Here is a 14463-nt window from a genome sequence, read left to right on the forward strand (position 1 = left end):
GGGTTATCAACAGGTATACCATCACAATGGTTGTACTCTTCAAATCACTTGTGTTGTCCCGTCTTGAGTACTGCTCAGTACTCACTTCCCCCTTCAGAGCAGGAGAGATTGCTGAAATTGAGGGAATACAGAGAACATATACGGCACGCATAGACGAGATAAAACACCTAAATTATTGGGATCGTCTCAAAGCTCTCCAAATGTACTCACTAGAAAGGAGACGAGAGAGATACCAAATAATATACACATGGAAAATACTGGAGGGACAGGTCCCAAATCTGCACAGTAAAATAACAACGTACTGGAGTGAACGATATGGAAGAAAATGCAGAATAGAACCAGTGAAGAGCAGAGGTGCCATGGGTACAATCAGAGAACACTGTATGAACATCGGAGGTCCACGGTTATTCAAGTTCCTACCAGCGAGCATCAGAAATATTACAGGAACAACCGTGGACATCTTCAAGAGGAAACTGGATTGTTTCCTTCAAGGAGTGCCGGACCAACCGGGCTGTGGTGGGTATGTGGGCCTGCTGGCCGCTCCAACAACAGCCTGGTGGACCAAACTCTCACAAGTCAAGTTTTTCTCGGGCCGGGCTTGGGGAGTAGAAGAACTCCCAGAACCCCATCAACCAGGTATCAACCAGAGGGGCCTGACAGCTGAATGGTCAGCGCTTCGGATTCGTAGTCAAAATTCAAATTCAAATGTTTATTCAGGTAAAAGTACATACATTGAAGATGAGTTACAACACTTAGACTAAAACTTAATACTAATTGAGATTAAAGTAAAAAGTGTGTTGAAAAAAGGAATAAAAATAAGGAGGGGAACATGGCAAAAATCAGCAATTATACAAGTTCGTCAACAAACTGTATTGTTTAAAAATAGCAAGACATGAGTTGACATTTAGGGGGTAAGGTAGGTTACATGGAGTTTATTAGGTAGTCCTTAGTTTTTCTCTTAAACTGGTTGAGAGAAGTACAGCCTTTGACATGATTGGGAATGTCATTCTACATTCTGGGTCCCTTGATTTGTAGAGCATTTCTAGTTTAGTTAAGACGCACTCTTGGAATATTAAATAGGTATTTGTTTCTGGTGTGGTTATACCTTGAGGTTACCTTGAGGGTACCTTGAGGTGTTTCCGGGGCTTAGCGTCCCCGCGGCCCGGTCGTCGACCAGATCTCCTCGTTACTGGAGTTATTTGCCGAGGTTACTCGTTTTTTTTTTTGGGGGGGGGGGGGGGGCAGGGATATTCCTGCGCGGGCCCTAAGCCTCTGGCTGGCCCACTAAGTGTTGCTTGTTTCTGTTTTACTTGGGCGGTGTATGAGTATTTATGACTCGTATGGTCGCTTCAGTAAGATTTTGCCATATGTGTTTAACAACTTCTTCTGCTCTGTTGAATCTAAGTTGAAATCTTAATGGGTTTGTAACTGTGCACTGTGTTAGATAAAGTTCCAGTGGTCTGTCAGGCATTTCTCCACAGAGCTGACATTTCCTCTCATCTTCCGGAACCTGTAAGCCTATTTCCCATACACATGGGTATCCAAGCCTGATGCGATGTAAGTGTACTTCTGTTTTTCTACTGCTCCCTGTCAACAAACTAAGTAGTTCGTAGTTGGTTGAATTCTTGTACCAACCCGCATATCCTCATGTTGCAACTGCTGTGTTGTGGTTACTGTACATCCTTTGCATTGCTCTGTTTTGTAATTACTTTCTTAATCTGTGATAGACTTTGTGACATGTAAATGTCTATATTTCTTCTCTTAGTTGCAAGTTTTGCAGCTTCGTCTGCAATGTCATTTCCTATTATTCCCACATGACTTGGCACCCAGTTGATAAGTACCCGACAGCCTTGTCGTTTGAGTGTTTGCATTAATGATATGATATTTGTGATCAGATGTATGTTATCACATATGTGTTCTTGTTGCAAGGTTTCAATGACGGTTCTCGAATCTGTATGTATGATAACATGTTGTCAGTGTTCAGCAAGAGCATGTTCCAAAGCCTTTTGAATGGCTAGCATCTCTGTTTGTAAAGTCAAACACCCATTTGAGAGTTTCCAACTATTTACAAAGTTTCCTGCTTTAACTGCAGCTCCAGTTTCTTGTCCCTGCTGGTCTACTGATCCATCTGTGAAGTAAGTGAAGCTGTCCGATGCCAAGTTTGCTTCTATAAGCATCTGTGCAATATTACATAGCAGATGAGGATTTGTGTGGTTCGTTTTTTCTTCAAGAACCATAATCTTAAAGTCTGCTGGTGGAGATTCCCAAGGGACTTGCATAACAAAGTCTGCATGTATTTTGTCAATACCCTTCTCAGTGATTGTGTTTGTTATATCAAATGTATTAATGGTGTTTATCACACAATGGGTCCACCTGTTGCAATTGGAGGCTCTTCTGCCCCGAGTTAGTGCTCCAGTGATTATATCTTTAAGTGAACTGATTCTAGGTCTAGTCAATACCTTGGTCAGCATGCACGCAGCAATCCTTTTTACCCTTATTTCAATCGACGTTAGCTTGGTTTCTAGTCTTAGGTTCCGTATTTTAGTTCATCTGGGAGCTCCTGTTATGATTCGCAATGCATCATTTTGAATAACCTCAACGTTTGCCCACTGACCAGGAGAAAGAGTGAGTAAGGCAGGCGCTGCATACTCAACTAGGGAACGAACGGCGTGTATGTAAAACATTCTTAACACTTTGTGTCCCGCTCCTAGACGGGGCCCCTGTGATTGCTTTCATTATATTTAGTCGTGATTTTGCTTTCAACTTCAGATATTGAATTTGCTTGTTGAATGTCATTTTAGAATCTATCCACACTCCGTGATATTGATATTGTGTAACTCACTGAAGGTTAATGTCTTGAACGGGTAGGAGCCTGTCTGGAGTGTTGCCGCCTAGTCTCATTGCTTTAGACTTCTGTGCAGATATTTTTAGCCCTAAAACGCTGCATTCAGATGATACTTTATCTAACGCGCCTTGTGCTTTATTTAGAAGTGAAGTACCTGTAATGACTAATGCTATATCATCAGCATAGCTTAGCAATTTAACCCCTTCTGTAAATGTCATGGTAACAAGGTTTTCCATAAGGTTGTTAAAAAGACTAGGACTGGTCCCATTCTCATGCAAGTGGTAGTCCGACACATGTCCTTGCAACTTTTCTCTGGCATACCTGTGACTTAGGTAATCTTGAATCCATGCTAGCATTTTTCCCTTTACACCTTTTTTAACTAAGGTGTGTAAAATTGCTTGCGTGCTTGCAAGTTCGAATGCTTTTTCTATATCAAGGAAGATCACTATAGCTGGATCTGAGTTAACTGTTTCTAGTAATGTTGCTATTCAGTTTGCAGTACCTACTCCTCTTGTGAAGCCAAATATGTGTTTATGAAGGTCTCCAGTCTTCCACAGTAGCCTATTTAAGACCATCCGTTCTGCAGTTTTACTAATGCATGATGTTGCTGAAATGGGTCTGTAATTACCAGGTTCTTTCGGCTTAGGAATCGGAATAATGTCTGCTTTCTTCCAAGAGGTCGGTAGTTTGCCTTGCTGCCAAGATGCATTGATGACGTCCAATATTCCTTGTTCTCCAGCAGGACCTGCGTGTGTGACCATTGAGTATGTAATGTTATCAGCACCTGGTGCAGTGTCCTTACCACCTTTTTTGGCTCTGATTAGTTCTTGTTTGGTGAAGGGACAGTCACATTCGTCATTTATAGCTACGCTCTCATGAATGACTGTCAACCTCTCTTGTTTTAATTGTTCTTGCTGCCTTCGGACCATTGCAGGAAGCTGATATGAAGCTGTTCTTTCTGCAAATTGGAGAGCAAGTCTCTCAGCCTCCTGCAGTGGTTGAATACATGCCTGTGGTCGGGCTGGTGGACCTAATATAGTTTTAATCTGACCCCATATCTTGCCAAGACTACTATGTTCATTTAGAGTTTGACACCACTCATACCATCTTGCTTACTTTACTTCTCGAGAAACTCGTCTTGCTTCAGATATCACCGCTCTTAGCAGAGTTCTTCCTTCTGGTGTGGAGTTTCTCTTTACATGTTTTCTGAAGATGTCTCGTGGTGCCCATGGGTTCTGTTACAACCTTCCAGGAAGCGTTGAGGGTCTGGACTGGCATTACAGTTCAGAGTTTTAAATATATAGATTACACATGAGAGGATGTGCAGTGACTTAATATCTAACATATTCAAAGATTTAAGTAAGAGTACCGAGTGCTGTCTGGGGCCAGAGTTTGATATTGTTCTAATAGCAGCTTTGTGTTGAGTAATTAGAGGACGTAGATGATTTTCGGTGGTAGAACCCAAGCACAAATACCATAGTTGAGATAAGGATAACCGAGAGAGTAAGAGAGCGTCAGACGAGAGAAAGACGATAGTCCTGAGATTCCGGGTTCGATCCCCGGTGGAAGCGGAAGCAAATAGACAGTTTCTTTCACCCTGATGCTCCTGTTACCTAGCATTAAATAGGTACCTAGGAGTTAGACAGCTGCTACTGGCTGCTTCCTGGGGATGTGTATTAAAAAGGAGGCCTGGTCGAGGACCGGGCCGCGGGGACGCTAAGCCCCAAAATCATTTCAAGATAAGAAGGTATAATGCAGTAATATATGCGTTCAATATAATAACCAAAATATAAGATGATAGCAATGATTACAATTGTGAAGTTTTATGGCTTAGGTACATATATTGGGGATTGGGTAGCACAAGATACAATGCGAGTTTAAAGCACTAGGTAGGGAACTATGAAGATGAAATTAGATATGTTGACCAGACCACACACTAGAAGTTGAAGGGACGACGACGTTTCGGTCCGTCCTGGACCATTCTCAAGTCGATTCGAGAATCGACTTGAGAATTCGAGATTCTCAATCGACTTGAGAATGGTCCAGGACGGACCGAAACGTCGTCGTCCCTTCAACTTCTAGTGTGTGGTCTGGTCAACATACTTCAGCCACGTTATTGTGACTCATCGCCTGCATGAAATTAGGTACTTTTTGGTTTTATTTTTGAATAAGGCAAAAGTTGGACAGCTTTTCAATTCCTTAGGGAGTGAGTGCCATAGACTGGGTCCCTTTATTTCCATAGAGTGTTTACACAGATTAAGTTTGACTTTGGGGATATCAAAGAGATATATATTTCTGGTGTGGTGATAATGGGTTCTATTACATCTGTCCAGGGAGAGTTTCAGATCAAGGTTTGCATTTAAGAACATGGTTTTGTAAATGTAAATGACACAAGAGAATGTGTGGAGTGAGATTATGTTTAGCATGTTTAAGGATTTAAACAAGGGGGCTCCCTGAGTGTTGTCTGAAAACAGAGTTTGTTATTGTTCTGAGAGCAGATTTTTGCAGGGTAATGATGGGCTTGAGGTAGTTTGCAGTGGTTGAACCCCATGCACAGATACCGTATGTAAGATAGGGATAGATTAGCGCGTAGTATAGTGAACGGAGAGTTTGGAACATAATATGTTCCTGCAGTACATTAAGTCTTACCTTACTGACAGGCTCCAATATGTTTCTGTGAATAATTCAATTTCTCCCACCCTACCCATCAGCATTGGTGTTCCCCAGGGCAGCATACTTGGCCCTCTCCTCTTTCTCATCTACATTAATGACCTTCCAAATGCCTCCCAACATCTCAAACCAATTCTATTTGCTGACGACACAACCTTCATTTACTCCAGTCCTGACCCCCTTGCTCTAAATGTCACAGTGAATACTGAGCTAAATAAAGTCCATCACTGGCTAACTGCCAACAAACTCACCCTCAATATTGCATCCAGTTGACACCATGGAGGATAGTGATGTAGAAATGTCTGTGCAAAGGGCAACTCCACCCTCTTCAGTAAGGTATGATAGAAAGGGTAAGGGTAATGTGAAGGTTGCAGGTGTGAAGGCTGGTTCTGTAACCAGTCATGTGAAGAAACATGGGAAAAAATTTACTCGGAGTATTGATCTGATACGTATGAAGGACTGCGCCGCTAAATTAAAAGTCTCTGAAAAAATTGAGCAAGTTGTTGCCGTTGAAGTTCACCGTGACCAAGGCTACTTGCCCTCTTCTCTTTCTCATCTACATTAATGACCTTCCAAAGGAGTCTCAACATCTCAACCCAATTCTATTTGCTGACGACACAACCTTCATTTACTCCAGTCCTGACCCCCTTGCTCTAAATGTCACAGTGAATACTGAACTAAATAAAGTCCATCACTAGCTAACTGCCAACAAACTCACCCTCAACATTGACAAAATTTTCTATATTTTGTTTGGCAATAAATCCTCAAATCAAATAAATCTCAGGATTAACAATACCCAAATTTGTAACAAAGTAGATGGCAAATTCCTTGGCGTTCTCATTGACCGCAAGCTGAATTTCCAGGGACACATTCTAAATATATAAAAAAAAAATTCGCAAACTGTTGGCATTCTTTCTAAGATCAGATATTATGTTCCTCGCCCTGCCCTGGTGACACTCTATTACTCTCTCATCTATCCTTATTTCAACTATGGTATTTGTGCTTGGGGTTCTACTACCCAAAATCATTTACGTCCTTTAATTACTCAACACAAAGCTGCTATTAGGACAATATCTCACTCTGGCCCCAGACATCACTCGGTACCCGTACTCAAATCTCTGAATAAGTTAGATATTAAGTCCCTGCACATCCTCTCATGTGTATTTTATATATATAAAACGCTGAACTGTAATGTCAGTCCAGACCTTAAAAGCTTCATTGAAGGTTATAAAAGATCCTATGAGCACCACACCAGAAACAAATACCTATTTGACATTCCAAGAGTACGACTTAGTCAAACTAGAAATGCTTTACAAATCAAGGGAACTCGAATGATGAATAACCTTCCCAATCATGTTAAAGACTGTACCTCTCTCAACCAGTTTAAGATAAAAACTAAGCACTACCTAATTAACTCCCTGTAACCTACCTTACCCCTATAATGTCAACCCTTGTCTGCTATTTTAAACAATGCTGTTTTGTTGACCAAATTGTATTTTTGTTTTTTTCTGCCATGTTCCCCCCCCCCTTTTTTTTCCATATTTTCTTATTTTTTCTCAACACAATTTATACTTTAATCTCAATTAGTATTAAGTTTTAGTCTTAGTGTTTTTCCTGCCCGAAACGCTTTGCGTAATAGTGGCTTTAGGCATTGTATGTCCTAGCTTTATCTATAAATCCATAAACTTTTGTATCTTATCTTGTATGTATGTACCTTACCTGAATAAAAATTTATTTATTTATATTATTATTATAAATAACAATAAATTATTATACTGAAATAATATTAATGGATAGCCGTTATAATGATAATGTATTAAATCAATTACAATTAATAGTTACATCTATAATTAGTAATTGAAAGTTGCATTATTTGAATTTACACTAATTACAATTCTTCGTATTCTTGGCTTATCATTTTGGGGGTTCCGGCGGAGCACCCCCAAAGATAACACGAATGCGTAGCAAGATAGAACACGTGTCCCCAGAAACCTCCTTGAGTGTCTTCCCTTGAAAAAAGAAAACAGGGGATGCAGAGGAGGGTGGGCGTTTTTTTATGTGAAGTCGCTACGAAGGAGGGTGAACAGGGGTCGCCGAGTCTGTGGGCGCGCTTTTAAGTACCCCGCTCGGTGCGCGCGCACCTTAGACGGTTAGACTGAACTCTTAGAAATGCGTTTTCTTCCCACAGAAAACCCACGTACCGCTTTTGTAAAAGCAGTGTCTGTATATCAACCGATTTTGAGTCTTTCTTGGTTATGTGTTGTATGTGGGTGCTGAAGTTCAGTCTCTTGGGCAAGGAACTTTTCCATCATTTTTATTGCTGATGTTAACATTGTCTATCTGAAGCTGAATTGCATTTGTTGATTTGCTTCCACATAAGATGTAGTAGGTCTTTTCTATGTTTAGTGTTAGTTTGTTGGTTGACATCCATAAGTGGACTTTATTAATTCATTATTTACAACATTATTTAATGTGTGTAATAAAGAACCCAGTCTGTGGAACTCACTCCCTAATGAATTGAAACGCTGTCCAACTTTTGCGTCAATCAAAAACAAAACTAAAAAGTACCTAATTTCATCTTCATAGTTTTTTACCTTGTTGCTTTAAAATTGCACTGAATCTATTGCTACCCAATCTCCCAATCTTTATGTACCCAATCCGAACATCTTTACCATTGCTGTCTTCGTATATATGCTATCAATCTGCTGTATGGTGCCTATTAATCTTGTTTAAAATTACCAATCAAGTTGTCAATGTAATCAATCAGAGCTTTAATATACCAATGTGCATTAATATACTTACTAATCTCTCTCATCTCATTTTTATCTTGCAATGTATCTGTTATCATTTTATTAATTCTGCTAGAATTTACCTACTTAAAATTATCTGTTAGATTAAGGACCTGCCCGAAACGCTGCGCGTACTAGTGGCTTTACAAGATTGTAAATACTATGCTATGTATTCCCACAAACCCAATGTACCTTCTTGTATATAAATAAATAGTCAACAGCAAACAATATAGGCTTAAGAATGTTAGAGACATTATGCAGATCATTGATGTATATAAGAAATAGGAGAGGTCCTAGGATGCTGCCTTGTGGCACCCCTACGGTTAAAAGTAGTAAGAGAGGTTATATAATTGATGGCTACATATTGGTGTCTGTCACTAAGATAGGATCGAATATAGTCCAGGGCAAGGCCTCAGATTCCATAATGGTGGAGTTTAAGTAAGAGGTAGTTATAGTTAACAGTATCATAGTCCTTTCTGAGGTCAATGAAGAGTCCAATCGGAAACTCTTTTGTTGACCAGACCACACACTAGAAGTTGAAGGGACGACGACGTTTCTTAGGCTTCTCGTCCCTCTGTCTGGCTTCGCTATGTTGATGACATTTCTGCTTTATGGCCTCATGACCTTAATCTTTTCCAGCCTTTCCTCGCCTCTCTTAACAATCTGGCTCCTTCTATCCATTTCAAAGTTGAGTGGGAATCTAATTCCCTCCTTAATTCCTAATCTTGATGTTCATGTTCACAGCTCTGTGTCTGGGTTCTCTTTCTCTGTCTACCGTAAACCCATGCATAGTGGCATGTGCATTCACTTCTTTTCCTACCATCCTCCTTCTGTTAAGTAAAGTGTCCTCGTCTCTCTCTTCCTCCGCGCTCTACGCATCAGCGACCCTCAGTTTCTTGATTCTGACATTGCCTTTATCTACAAATCATTCTCTCGCCTTGGTTATCCTTTGCATTTCATCAACTGTGCCTACTCTCAAGCTAAACGAAATTTCTTTCATCCTAAACCTGCTTCCAACACTAGTAGCACTGTACCATGCCTTCCCTTCATATCTGAACTCAAAACTTTTACCAATACCTTTCGTCCTCTTGACATTAAACTCGCCTTTCCACAAACTAACACACTTCGTAACAATCTAGTTCACACTGCTCCTCCTGCTTCTAATGCTGCTGGTGTCTACTCTATTTCCTGTTCATCTTGTCCTCTCCAATACTTTGGCGAAACTGGCCGTACACTGAATGACAGACTTAAAGAACACAAGAGAAGTGTTAAGTCTGCAGACACTAACAATGCTCTCTTCTGCCATGTGAGGGATTCTAATCATCCCATTGACTGGTTTTCCTCCAAAATAATCTTTCCTGCCTCTACTCTACACAGACGCCGTCTTGTAGAATCGGCTCTTATACACAATGTACCCAACATGAACTTGAGTCCTGGCTTTGTTGCTGTGGACTCTTCCCTTTCACAGTATATACTCAAATGCTCTAATCTTTCTAACAAACGTGACTTAACATAAGCTTACCCCTTCCATTTATCTTTCTTTTTCTCTTTCCTTTTCTTTCTCTCTTCTTCCTTTTTCTGTGCATTGTCTTCTCCTACGCTCCCTTGCTATCCTCTTCTTATTCCTATTACTATCTCCTTCGGTAGTAATAATAGGAGCTGCCTCGTATGGGCCAATAGGCCTTCTGCAGTTCTCATTATTACTACTATCCCCTACACCTTACTTTCCTCCTCAGCTCTCTCTTGCCTATTTATTGCCTGTCCCTACCTGTCATCACCACAATCGACTTGAGAATAGTCCAGGACGGACCGAAACGTCGTCGTTCCTTCAACTTCTAGTGTGTGGTCTGGTCAACATACTTCAGCCACGTTATTGTGACTCATCGCCTGCATATGGAAACTTTTTTTTGTCAAGGGCTGAGATTATATCAAGCAGACTAATAATTACATCTTTGGTTCTCTTTTGGGCGTGGAAGTCAAACTGACAGAGAAAATTCAACATACTTAGTATGTTGAATTTTACGAGGTGGGAGTAGAGCTGTTTGTAAATAATTTATCAAATATTTTTGATAATATAGGTAGATTTGATATTGGTCTGCAATTATTTATGTCTGCCGGTTTGCCTCCTTTATGAACTGGCGTTACTCGTGTTTTTTAAGGATATCTGGGAAGGTATGACCATAGAGATTTGTTGAACAGCAGAGCTATGGATGGCGCAAGGGCATGGGAGGCACTTTTGTATTCCATAGATGGCATTTCACTAATATTCCCAACTTCGGTTTTTAGTGAGTAAATGATGAACACAACATCTGTAGGGCTGACTGGTGAAAGGAGAAGAGTTTGCATAGCTGCCTGAAAGATGTGTGTTAACATGTGTCTGAGTCTGTGGGATTTTTCTGGTTAAGTTAGCACCAACCGATGAAAATAAGCTATTAAATTCAGTTGCCGTTTCTAAATATGTTGCCGGTGTATAACCATCCTTGTAGAGTTTTATCTGGTTATGTGAATGTTGTTTAGATCGTAGGATGTTAGAGATGTGTTAACTGTAGAGGACGGGCTGAAATAAGAGGCACATTATGAGTGCATGAAATGGTCGTGTTGCAGTCTCCGTGGTGTAGTGGTAAGACACTCGCCTGGCGTTCCGCGAGCGCTATGTCATGGGTTCGTATCCTGGCCGGGGAGGATTTACTGGGCGCAATTCCTTAACTGTAGCCTCTGTTTAACGCAACAGTAAAATGTGTACTTGGATGAAAAAACGATTCTTCGCGGCAGGGGATCGTATTCCAGGGACCATTGGATTAAGGACTTGCCCGAAACGCTGCGCGTACTAGTGACTAGTACTAGTGTACTAGAATGTAACAACTCTTGTATATATCTCAAAAAAAAAAAAGATGGCTCTCCATTTGTTTTTCATGTTGTCGTTTGCTTCTTTGAATCTATTCTCATAATAGGAAAGTTATATAGGAAATATGCAGTCAATTTACACTATTGATAGAAAAAGCAATATAAGCAATTTGGGAGTAATAATATCATAAGACTTTTACTTTTAAGGAACAATAAAGTAGCTGTCACAAATTGCAAAAGAATGATAGGCTGGATAACAAGAACCTTGCAAACAAGAAGTGAACAACCAATGATGATACTTTAAGACTATAGTGCTGTCTAGGGTAGAATATTATTCTACAAGAACAGCCCCATTTAAATCTGGAGAAGTTACTGACCTAGCTGTATAACGTGATGAGATCTTTCTCTCCCCAAGTTCATTTAATATAACATCTGAATTAAAGGGAACATTTAAAATTGTCTAAACCCGTATTCTCTAGAGTAAGAGGGAGAGATACATAATAATTCACACTGAAAATATTAGGATTGGTTCTAAATCTGCATATGGATGTATGTGCTGATGGTCTTAACTCCTTACAAGACCAAAATGCAAAATAGCTGTAACTATGAACAGGTTGTGAACAAGCAACCTGTTCATAGTTACATAGTACATCACATTTTCACTACAAAATCCTGAACGGACAAAATATGATTTCCTATAAATAATATTGGCTCACAAACACGGTATGTTATCTTTGCGTGGGTCCATCGGTTGGGTTGGGTACTGGCAATTTAGTAAATTATTTTCTGACAATGGTGTTAACTGTAGAGGACGGGCTGAAATAAGAGGCACATTATGAGTGCATGAAATGGTCGTGTTGCAGTAAAATATTTTCGTGTTAACCTGCGCACACCTGTGACGATAATGGCTGATGAATGCGCACACCTGTGACGATAATGGCTGATGAATGCGCACACCTGTGACGATAGTGGCCGATGAATGCGCACACCTGTGACGATAATGGCTGATGAATGCGCACACCTGTGACGATAGTGGCCGATGAATGCGCACACCTGTGACGATAGTGGCCGATGAATGCGCACACCTGTGACGATAGTGGCCGATGAATGCGCACACCTGTGACGATAGTGGCCGATGAATGCGCACACCTGTGACGATAATGGCTGATGAATGCGCACACCTGTGACGATAGTGGCCGATGAATGAGCACACCCGTGACGATAATGGCTGATGAATGCGCACACCTGTGACGATAATGGCTGATGAATGCGCACACCTGTGACGATAGTGGCCGATGAATGCGCACACCTGTGACGATAATGGCTGATGAATGCGCACACCTGTGACGATAATGGCTGATGAATGCGCACACCTGTGACGATAATGGCCGATGAATGCGCACACCTGTGACGATAATGGCCGATGAATGCGCACACTTGTGACGATAGTGGCTGATGAACACTTACCAGACTGTCTACATGTTGAAGCAATACACGTTCCTTGGTTGGGAGAGCACATGTTGAACTCTCTATATTCTGATGACAAAAATTGTGTAGTTTCTACCATCTAGCTTGATGCACAAGCACTGACCGTTGTTATTTTATTTGAACATTTTATAATTTATGCTGAAGATTGGATGATACCAGTTCAGATTTATTCCAGTCATATTCACAGATAAAACAAAAATAGAGGAATCTGGGCAGTTTGGTGTTACCTCACCTCGTAGTGCCTCGTAGCCTGGTGGATAGCGCGCAGGACTCGTGATTCTGTGGCGCGGGTTCGATCCCGGGCGCCGGCGAGAAACAATGGTCAGTTTCTTTCACCCTATGCCCCTGTTACCTAGCAGTAAATAGGTACCTGGGTGTTAGTCAGCTGTCACGGGCTGCTTCCCTGGGGGTGGAGGCCTGGTCGAGGACCGGGCCGCGGGGACACTAAAAAAAAAGCCTCGAAATCATCTCAAGATAACCTTTGGCTACTGACTTAAGCTATGCAGTAGATCTACTAATGTTAAATGTTTGCTCTGCTTGTAAATACGGCTCTTATGGATCTAAACTAAGTCGGTTCAGAGGATTTGTTCCTCTAAACTAATTTGCTTCAATAAACTGATGTATTTCTTTGTGCAAGTTGTTCATCACAAATACCTTACCTATATGAACACTGGGGCAAGTGTTCATATGGATAAGCACATATGAACACTTGTGTTCAGGCAAGTTCCTGAACACTATGTACCTTGATCCATGTTCAACACCACCACCACCTTCAGGATGGGTTATGGACGGACCATCATATCTATTACATCACTCTTAGGTTATGAGTACGTTAAAAATATTATTGTTAAGTCTTAAATAACATTTAACGAAATTTTCTGAAAACAAAGCTGAACTCTTAAGACCGAAAAGCAATTCCCTGTCCCCCCCCCCCTCCTTCTGTATATTTTCCAATTTCATAATCTTCGTAAACCGGTAGTATAGTGCACAATTAATTTTAGTACTTAAAATTTTAATAAAGGGATGAATTGAAAATACAATATACAAAATCATTATTATAATTATCACAAGGACCACAAGGTAACAAAACAAGATAGCTTGCTTTGGGGGTCTCCTCATAAAGCTAACCTGACAACGTTAACCTGGATTACCAGAACTGATCTAAATATATTTGTACCTGGAGAAGGTCAGCCACGTCTGGAAGGCTCTGATACAAGGTCTACAAATATTCACATCCCCCAACCATATACATTTTACAGACAATGAAACTAGTGCTCAAAAAAATGTCCACACATTATTCCCATAAGCCATAAATATTATTAAAAGCTTAAACTAAGAAAACTTCCAGAAAGTGCCCACACGAAGCATAATGAGCGTGGCGCAGTGGGCCCCATATGCAGCTTTAACAACTGCCCGCCCGACGCTCAACTGGGGTATGGCTTTACCTACACAGGTGGCCAGCTTTTATCATCTGTCGACGAGAACAGCTGTACCACCACCTGGCCACCACTCCCCACCCCCACAGTCGCGGCAGCATCAGTGGTCCCATACATCCTAAAGGCGTTCCGAGTCCGTCGTCTACACTAAGCTTTGGTTCGGCGTCGACAATCTGCGAAGATAATTATGCAAATTACCAAATCCAGTATTTACAAGAATAAAACAAATTATAGTTGTAGTCGACAAATGCACAGGTTAAGCTTGTAGCAAGCAGTGTGTCTCCAATTTCAAATTAACCGATACTATCAAAAATATTTGAAAAAATTATATACAAACAGCTCTATTCCTACCTTATAAAACACAACATATTAAGTCCCTGCCAGTTCGACT

The 14463-nt window shown here is 40.8% G+C and overlaps 1 long non-coding RNA gene across 1 annotated transcript; it reads right to left on the reverse strand.

Moving 5' to 3' along the window:
• Positions 1–9618: 9618 nt before the first annotated feature.
• Positions 9619–14245, reverse strand: LOC138349992 (uncharacterized). Its single transcript, XR_011221960.1, has 2 exons — positions 12362–14245; positions 9619–12329 (listed from the first exon to the last, which is right to left on the reverse strand). It is a non-coding gene; the product is annotated as an uncharacterized lncRNA (long non-coding RNA).
• Positions 14246–14463: the final 218 nt, after the last annotated feature.

The sequence above is a fragment of the Procambarus clarkii genome, chromosome 43 (assembly GCF_040958095.1).
Source record: "Procambarus clarkii isolate CNS0578487 chromosome 43, FALCON_Pclarkii_2.0, whole genome shotgun sequence".
NCBI classification, from domain to species: Eukaryota; Metazoa; Arthropoda; class Malacostraca; order Decapoda; family Cambaridae; genus Procambarus; species Procambarus clarkii.